The sequence below is a fragment of the Salvelinus namaycush genome, chromosome 24 (genome assembly GCF_016432855.1).
Source record: "Salvelinus namaycush isolate Seneca chromosome 24, SaNama_1.0, whole genome shotgun sequence".
Lineage (NCBI taxonomy): Eukaryota > Metazoa > Chordata > Actinopteri > Salmoniformes > Salmonidae > Salvelinus > Salvelinus namaycush.
The window spans coordinates 16,267,895-16,276,763 of NC_052330.1; positions in this window are offsets into that span (position 1 = coordinate 16,267,895).

The window sequence follows — 8,869 nt, forward strand, 5'->3', positions numbered from 1 at the left end:
AGCTGACTGTGCCTTTAAACAGCTTGGAAAATTCCAAACAATTATGTCATGGCTTTAGAAGCTTCTGATAGGCTAATTGACATCATTTGAGTCAATTGGAGGTGTACCTGTGGATGTATTTCAAGGCCTACCTTCAAACTCAGTGCCTCTTTGCTTGACATCATGAGAAAATCAAAAGAAATCAGCCAAGACCTAAGAAAAATGTTTGTAAACCTCCACAGGTCTGGTTCATCCTTGAGAGCAATTTCCAAACACCTGAAGGTACCACGTTCATCTGTACAAACAATAGTACGCAAGTATAAACACCATGGGACCATTCGGCCATCATGCCGCTCAGGAAGGAGACGTGTTCTGTCTCCTAGAGATGAACGCACTTTGGTGCGAAAAGTGCACATCAATCCCAGAACAACAACAAAGGACCTTGTGAAGATGCTGGAGGAAACAGGTACAAAAGTATCTATATCCACAGTAAAACGAGTCCTATATCGACATAACCTGAAAGGCCACTCAGCAAGGAAGAAGCCACTGCTCCAAAACCGCCATAAAAAAGCCAGACTACAGTTTGCAGCTGCACATGGGGACAAATATCGTACTTTTTGGAGAAATGTCCTCTGGTCTGATGAAAGAAAAATAGAACTGTATGGCCATAATGACCATCGTTATGTCTGGAGGAAAAAGGGGGAGGCTTGCAAGCTGAAGAACACCATCCCAACCATGAAGCATTGGGGGTGGTAGCATCATGTTGTGGGGGTGCTTTGCTGCAGGAGGGACTGGTGCACTTCACAAAACAGATGGCATCATGAGGTAGAAAAATTATGTGGATATATTGAAGCAACATCTCAAGACATCAGTCAGGAAGGTCGCAAATGGGTCTTCCAAATGGACAATGACCCCAAGCATACATCCAAAGTTGTGGCAAAATGGCTTAAGGACAACCAAGTCAAGGTATTGGAGTGGCCATCACAAAGCCCTGACCTCAATCCTATTCGCGTGTGCGAGCAAGGAGGCCTACAAACCTGACTCAGTTACACAAGCTCTGTCAGGATGAATGGGCCAAAATTCACCCAACTTATTGTGGGAAGATTGTGGAAGGCTACACGAAACATTTGACCCAAGTTTAGCAATTTAAAGGCAATGCTACCAAATACTAATTGAGTGTATGGAAATGTCTGACCCACTGAGTATGTGGTGAAAGAAATAGAATCTGAAATAAATCATTCTCTCTACAATTATTCTGACATTTCACATTCTTAAAATAAAGTGGTGATCCTAACTGACCTAAGACAGGGAATTTTTACTAGGATTAAATGTCAGGAATTGTGAAAAACTGAGTTTAAATGTATTTGGCTAAGGTGTTTGGCTACACTTCTGACTTTAACTGTAAATAAAGTCCACCTGTGTGCAATCTATGTGTCACATGATCTGTCACATGATCTCAGTATATATACACCTGTTCCAAAAGGCCCAAGAGTCTGCAACACCACTAAGCAAGGGGCACCACCCAGTAAGGTGCACCATGAAGACCAAAGACCTCTCCAAACAGGTCAGGGACAAAGTTGTGGAGAAGTACAGATCAGGGTTGGGTTATAAAAAATATCAGAAACTTTGAACATCCCACAGAGCACCATTAAATCAATTATTTAAAAAATGGAAAGAAATTGGCACCACAACAAACCTGCGAAGAGAGGGCCGCCGACCAAAACTTACAGGCCAGGCAAGGAGGGCATTAATCAGAGAGGCAACAGACGAAAGATAACCCTGAAGGAGTTGCAAAGCTCCAAAGTGGAGATTGGAGTATCTGTCCATAGGACCACTTTAAGCCATACACTCCACAGAGCTGGGCTTAACAGAAGAGTGGCCAAAAAAAGCCGTTGCTTAAAGAAAAAAATAAGCACACATTCCAGAGATTTAAGACTGGGACGGAGGTTCACCTTCCAACAGGACAATGACCCGAAGCATACTGCTAAAGCAACACTCGAGTGGTTTAAGGGGACACATTTAAATGTCTTAGAATGGCCTAGTCAAAGCCCAGACCTCAATCCAATTCAGAATCTGTTGCATGACTTAAATATTGCTGTACACCAGCGGAACCCATCCAACTTGAAGGAGCTGGAGCAGTTTGCCTTGAAGACTGTGAAAAAATCCCAGTGTCTAGATGTGCCAAGCTTATAGAGACATACCCCAAGAGACTTGCAGCTGTAATTGCTGGCAAAGGTGGCTCTATAAAGTATTGACTTTGGGGGGTGAATAGTTATACACGCTCAAGTTCTGTTTTTTTGTCTAATTTCTTGTTTGTTTCACAATAAAAAAGTATTTTGCATCTTCAAAGTGGTAGGCATGTTGTGTAAATGAAATGATACAAACCCCCAAAGTATCAATTTTAATTCCAAGTTGTAATGCAAAAAAATAGGAAAAATGCCAAGGGGGTGAATACTTTCGCAAGCCACTGTACACATGGTCTCTGCTTGTGAGGCCAGTTGGACGTACTGCCAAATTCTCTAAAACGACAGTGGTAGAGAAATTAACATGACATTGTCTCTCGCCATTCGAGTAATTGTGAATCCGAACCCTAAATTCTTGTCCACAGGTACAAGGTGGTAAAGATGGCGGACTGAACGTAGCTATGTAGACCAACTCAAGATAAAAACATAATTTTCAATATCGGTAAATTAGACTAAATATTAGCACTACACAATCTGGTGGGTGATAACCTTCAATCTGGATAACAACACAAAACAAGTCTTAAGACTAGAGAAATTTATAAACAAATATTACGAAAACAAGCAACACCCAAACATGACGGAGAGTAAGACGGGAACCTATTTCAAAACGAAAACGTGACTCTTCTACAGACACAGACAATTTAATATTTTCACCACTGGAAATGGTAAAGGTCGAAACCGATCTGTTAAAATCAATAAATGACAAACTGGGTATACTTGAACTAGTCAGTAAGGATATAAAAGAGTTGAAGGCAAGCCTCGAGATAAGTGATGAAAAAGCTGCGACATTGGAGAAAGACACAAACAAGCTAATGGGACAGTCAATAAGATTGAAAGCGAAGTTAATGAACTTAAAAAGGAGAACACCATTCTGAGAGAAGCTTTACTTAACATACAGACTAGATCCATGAGAGAGAATCTGGTACTTACAGGTATCCAAGAGAAAGAAGGAGAAGTTCCTGAATCTGTAGTTAGAGAGTTCCCCCTTACAGCGCTTCGCATTCCACGCGAAACTATTGACAAAATCTAACTCAAACGTGTACACCGCTTCGGACAGAGAGGGAAGAGGTATGAATGCCCAATCGTTGCCAAATTTGCTTTCTTTAAAGATAAAATAATGGTTAAAAGCCTGGGTAAAAGACTTGCTGGCACTGAAATTGTCATGAATGACCAATTCCCGAAGGAAATTGTAGAATGGCGTAAAGTTCTGAATCCAATTTTCAAGGAAAATAGATTAAAAGGGAAACGAGTAGCTCTCGTCATTGATAAACTATATATTGATAACCAGTTGTTTCGTCGATAAACTATATATTGATAACCAGTTGTTCAAAGACACAAATTAAAAATTACAAAGTTCTTATAGAGGAGGCAAATAATGAAACACAATTCTTGCCCGCTTATTGATTGTAATAATATAACAAAAGATATTGCTTTCTATATGTTCAAATATAACTAATTGGAACACACTGTCACTAATTCAACATGGTGAAGATAAAAACTCAGTAAACAGAAGGCACATTATGTGTGGATGGTGTGGTGTGTGTTTGTTGGTGTTTGGGAAAGTGTGGGGTTGAGTGAAAGGAAACGGTTGCAGATCCCAGTACCAATGTATTGCTGTGAGCAGGGTTTGCTTTCAATGTTGTTCGGATGAGAGATATACTTTTTATAATGAATTATACATCTTATTTATTTATCTATTGTCCTATCATGATGGAACAGCGTTTTAAAATAAATTATACATTTAATTTATTTATTGTCCTGGAATTGGGAACTACATTTTTAAAATAAATTATACATCTAATTTATTTATGATCCTATATTGATGGAACGGACCACAACCCTATACCCTAGACACCCACCTGAATGACCCAGATACTAAGGAGAAGTCCCTAACTATTTTATGGGCCTGCTGTAAGCGGTCTGTATACAGCCAAAATGAGGTCAGAGACCTAGAGCAGCACTGCCCCCTCAAGATTCTGAGCCTGCTTGGCAGGGTTGGTCCTGCAAAGTCAAAGCCCCCTAAAGGGAGAGCATAATAAACAAGGAAATTCTCAAAGCTGCTAATGAGAACCTTGACGGCCTTGTACCTATCCCGTGGGGATTCCGGTGGGGTGCCCCCACCCAGGCAGTGGCAGTGCTGGCAACACTAGCTGCAGTAACCCATGGGGAGGGGGTCACACTCGGACATTCAGAGAGGGGGTATATTATTGTGGCCCTGGTGGCACAAAATCAAAAGTCTGACTTCACGGAGATGCTTGGGAATATGGTCAATACGGGGGACTATGTTGTGTGTGTATTTCAGGGAAAGGGGGTATATCTGACCTCCATCATCTAGGACGTGGCAATGGGTAATCAAATCTCCCCATTTCTGCCCAATTTTTTGCACAGTTTTGCAGACCTTCTCATACAGCTGCAACTGTATATGCATTCGTAAATCAAGACCTTTCTTGAGTTGGGCTCTGGGATGGTGCAACTGTTGAGAATGTGAGTCTATGGTTGTGTGGGGGAAAGGCGTTGAGTGTGTATGAGTGTGTATGAGTATGTATGAGTGTGTATGAGTGTGTGGGTGTATGTGTGTATCCCACAACTATTGCGAGGGAGTTAAAGATGTTAGGGGCAATATAGGATGATTCACAATAATTGTTTGCTAATATAATAATTGCTTGCAATAACGTAATTTTGGTAATGGCGAGACTGGTGAGAGGTAAAATCCTTTGAATAAATTGCCTACATTACTACAAATATGAATAGCTAATTATGGAAAATAAGATAAACAGGATTTTTTAGATGTATATATATTTTTTTTAATGGTTATATTACATAAATCGAGGTGAGGGCGATGGAAATGCATTTGGCGGTTGATCTACTTCTGTTCTGTGAGTGGCACTGTGTCCTCTTTTCGAAGAATGGATCCCGGTCTCTCCAGGGCCTTGGGATCCGGGGGGTCGGGGGTGGTCTGCCGGGCATTGGGATGACAACCCAACTCGGGATGAGGAGGGCTTTTAGTGGGTGGAATAGTGGGGACCAATTGGAGGTTTACTTAGTAGCAATGCAAATATCATGGTACAGCTATATAGACACTCAATCACCATGTTACTTTTCAATGGTACGTTTACAAACATAGATTTTGATAAAAATAATTGAAAGTTGTGTCTCATGGTAAGTGGTGAAATAAGTATAGCCAGTTATAATTGTAATGGCTTAGCAGATAATAAGAAAAGACGATCAGTATTTACCTGGCTAAAAGAGAAGGAATATAATATCTATTGTTTACAGGAAACTCATTCAACAATTTTAGATGAAGTTTTGTGGAATAAGGACTGGGGGAAGTGCAAAATATATTTCTCCCATGGGCAAAGAAATTCAAAAGGGGTGATGGTATTAATTAGCAGTCATTTTGATCCAAATGTGCAAATTGTCCAAACAGATCATCAAGGTAGATGGATTATTTTCATATTTTATTGGACAATAAACAGAAATGGCTTATTAATCTATACGGTCCAAATAACGATGATCCAAGCTTCTTTGAAAATATATATCAAACTTTATCAACTCTACAAGCAACACTAGACTCTATTATTACGGTGGGAGATTTTAATACGGTTTTAAACACCTTCATGGACCGTAAAGGAAATCACTCTACAAACTATCACCCTCAAGCACTTAAGGAAGTCAAGGATATATTGGAATTAGTGGATATATGGAGGCTTAACTACCCTGACCTAGTCAGATATACATGGCGGAGGCTTAATTAAGCTAGTCGTCTTGATTACTTTCTTATGTTATTCTCTCTGGCACCAAAAGTTTTTAAAAGTATTGATAGGGGACAGAATGCGGTTGGATCATCACATAATTGGCATATATATTACTCTTACAGAATTTCCACGTGGGCGAGGATATTGGAAATTTAATCAAAACCTACTAGATGATAAATTGTTTATACGTAACTAGTACAGAAGAATGTATAACTGACTTGTTCAGACATAACATAGGCACAGCAGATCCCCATATTGTATGGGACACTTTTAAATGTGCCTTTAGAGGCTATACAATTCAGTACTCATCTACAAAACAAAAGCAATATAGATCAAAAGAGTCCATATTAAGAAAGGAAATTGAAGGACTAACAGTACAGTTAGATAGCAATAAAAACTGTACCAAAAGGCACAGAATAAGTTAGAGGAAAAACAAAGAGAAATGGAGGAACTTATTCAAGAAAGATTCAGTGTAATATATTATAAAAAATAAAGCAAACTGGATGGAATATGGGGAAAAATGCACCAATTTCTTTTTCAATCTTCAACATAGAAACGCTACCAAAAAAAATCTATTGAAACTTATTACAAATGATGGAGTCACGTATGATTCACTGAATGGAGCTCACAGATTGAACAAAGGTGTCATTGTACGCTGATGGTTCATGTTTTCTTATAAAACCACAATTAGAATCCCTACACAGCCTCATAGAGGATCTAGATACTTTTGCTAACCTCTCTGGATTAAGCGTTCTAATCACACCGGTTTCAGCGTACGCTGCAGGGACCATTGTAGAGAGATCACACCCGTTTGTTTGTACGTGTGAAAAGGTTAAACTGTCAAGAGGCGTAAAACAAGGTTGTCCGCTATCAGCATATCTATGTATTATTGCATTAAAGAACATAAATGGTTAAAGAAAATGTAGATAAATAAAAACATATACCAATTTCATCTAAGGACCAAAAAATTGACAGCTGTGCCATATAAATTGCAAAATAGTTGGGAAGAGATTTTTTATGTACCCATTCCATGGCACATGGTTTATGAATTGAAATGCAAAACAACGCCGGATTCAAAACTTCACGTTTTTCTATTGAAATTATTATACAAAATTCTTGCAACCAATAGAATGTTATCTATATGGGGGATACAATCTTCCCAGCTCTGCAGATTTTGCTGTGAGGAGGCAGAGTCATTAGATCATTTATTTTGGTACTGTCCATATGTAGCTCGTTTTTGGTCACAGGTCCAGGAATGGCTGTAGAATTGCAACATTTGCCTAGAACTAACGCTGCAGATAGCAATACTGGGTGATTTGAAAAGCCATAGTCAATCAATCAATAAGATAATAATTATTTTAGCAAAAATGTTTATCTTTAATTTACAATCAGTAGAAGCTATGAGAATAGAAAAGTTTAGTACTTTTGTGAAGCATCCCAGCACAGTTGAAAAATATATGGCAAATCGAAATCCAAAATGGATGGTGTTAAGAGATAGATGGGAGGGGTTGAATGGAGCTGAAGGGGGACTAATAACAAGATAACCAATGTAAAACATACGGGGTCTGTAAAATGTACAGTTAAAGTTAGAAGTTTACATACACCTTAGCCAAATACAATTAAACTCAGTTTTTCACAATTCCTGACATTTAATCCTAATAAAAATTCCCTGTCTTAGGTCAGTTAGGATCACCACTTTATTTTAAGAATGTGAAATGTCAGAATAATAGTAGAGAGAATGATTTATTTCAGCTTTTATTTCTTTCATCACATTCACAGTGGGTGAAAAGTTTACATACACTCAATTAGTATTTGGTAGCATTGCCTTTAAATTGCTTAACTTGGGTCAAATGTTTCGGGTAGCCTTCCACAAGCTTCCCACAATAAGTTGGGTGAATGTTGGCCCATTCCTCCTGACAGAGCTGGTGTAACTGAGTCAGGTTTGTAGGCCTCCTTGCTCGCACACGCTTTTTCAGTTCTGCCCACACATTTTCTATAGGATTGAGGTCAGGGCTTTGTGATGGCCACTCCAATAACTTGACTTTGTTGTCCTTAAGCCATTTTGCCACAACTTTGGAAGTATGCTTGGGGTCATTGTCCATTTAGAAGACCCATTTGCAAGCAAGCTTTAACTTCCTGACTGATGTCTTGAGATGTTGCTTCAATATATCCACATAATTTTACTCCCTCATGATGCCATCTATTTTGTGAAGTGCACCAGTCCCTCCTGCAGCAAAGCGCCCCCACAACATGATGCTGCCACCCCCGTGCTTCACGGTTGGGATGGTGTTCTTCAGCTTACAAGTGTCCCCCTTTTTCCTCCAAACATAAAGATGGTCATTATGGCCAAAAAGTTAAATTTTTGGTTCATCAGACCAGAGGAGATTTCTCCAAAAAGTACAATCTTTGTCCCCATGTGCAGCTGCAAACCGTAGTATGGCTTTTTATTGGCAGTTTTGGAGCAGTGGCTTCTTCCTTAATGAGCGGCCTTTCAGGTTGTTGATATAGGACTCGTTTTACTGTGGATATAGATACTTTTGTACCCATCGCCTCCAGCATCTTCACAAGGTCCTTTGTTGTTGTTCTGGGATTGATGTGCATTTTTCGCACCAAAGTATGTTCATCTCTAGGAGACAGAACGCGTCTCCTTCCTGAGCGGTAGGACGGCTGCGTGGTCCCATGGTGTTCATACTTGCGTACTATTGTTTGTACAGATGAACGTGGTACCTTCAGGCGTTTGGAAATTGCTCCCAAGGATGAACCAGACTTGTGGAGGTCTACAATTTTTTTCAGAGGTCTTGGCTGATTTCTTTTGATTTTCCCATGATGTCAAGCAAAGAGGCACTGAGTTTGAAGGTAGGCCTTGAAATACATCCACAGGTACACCTCCAA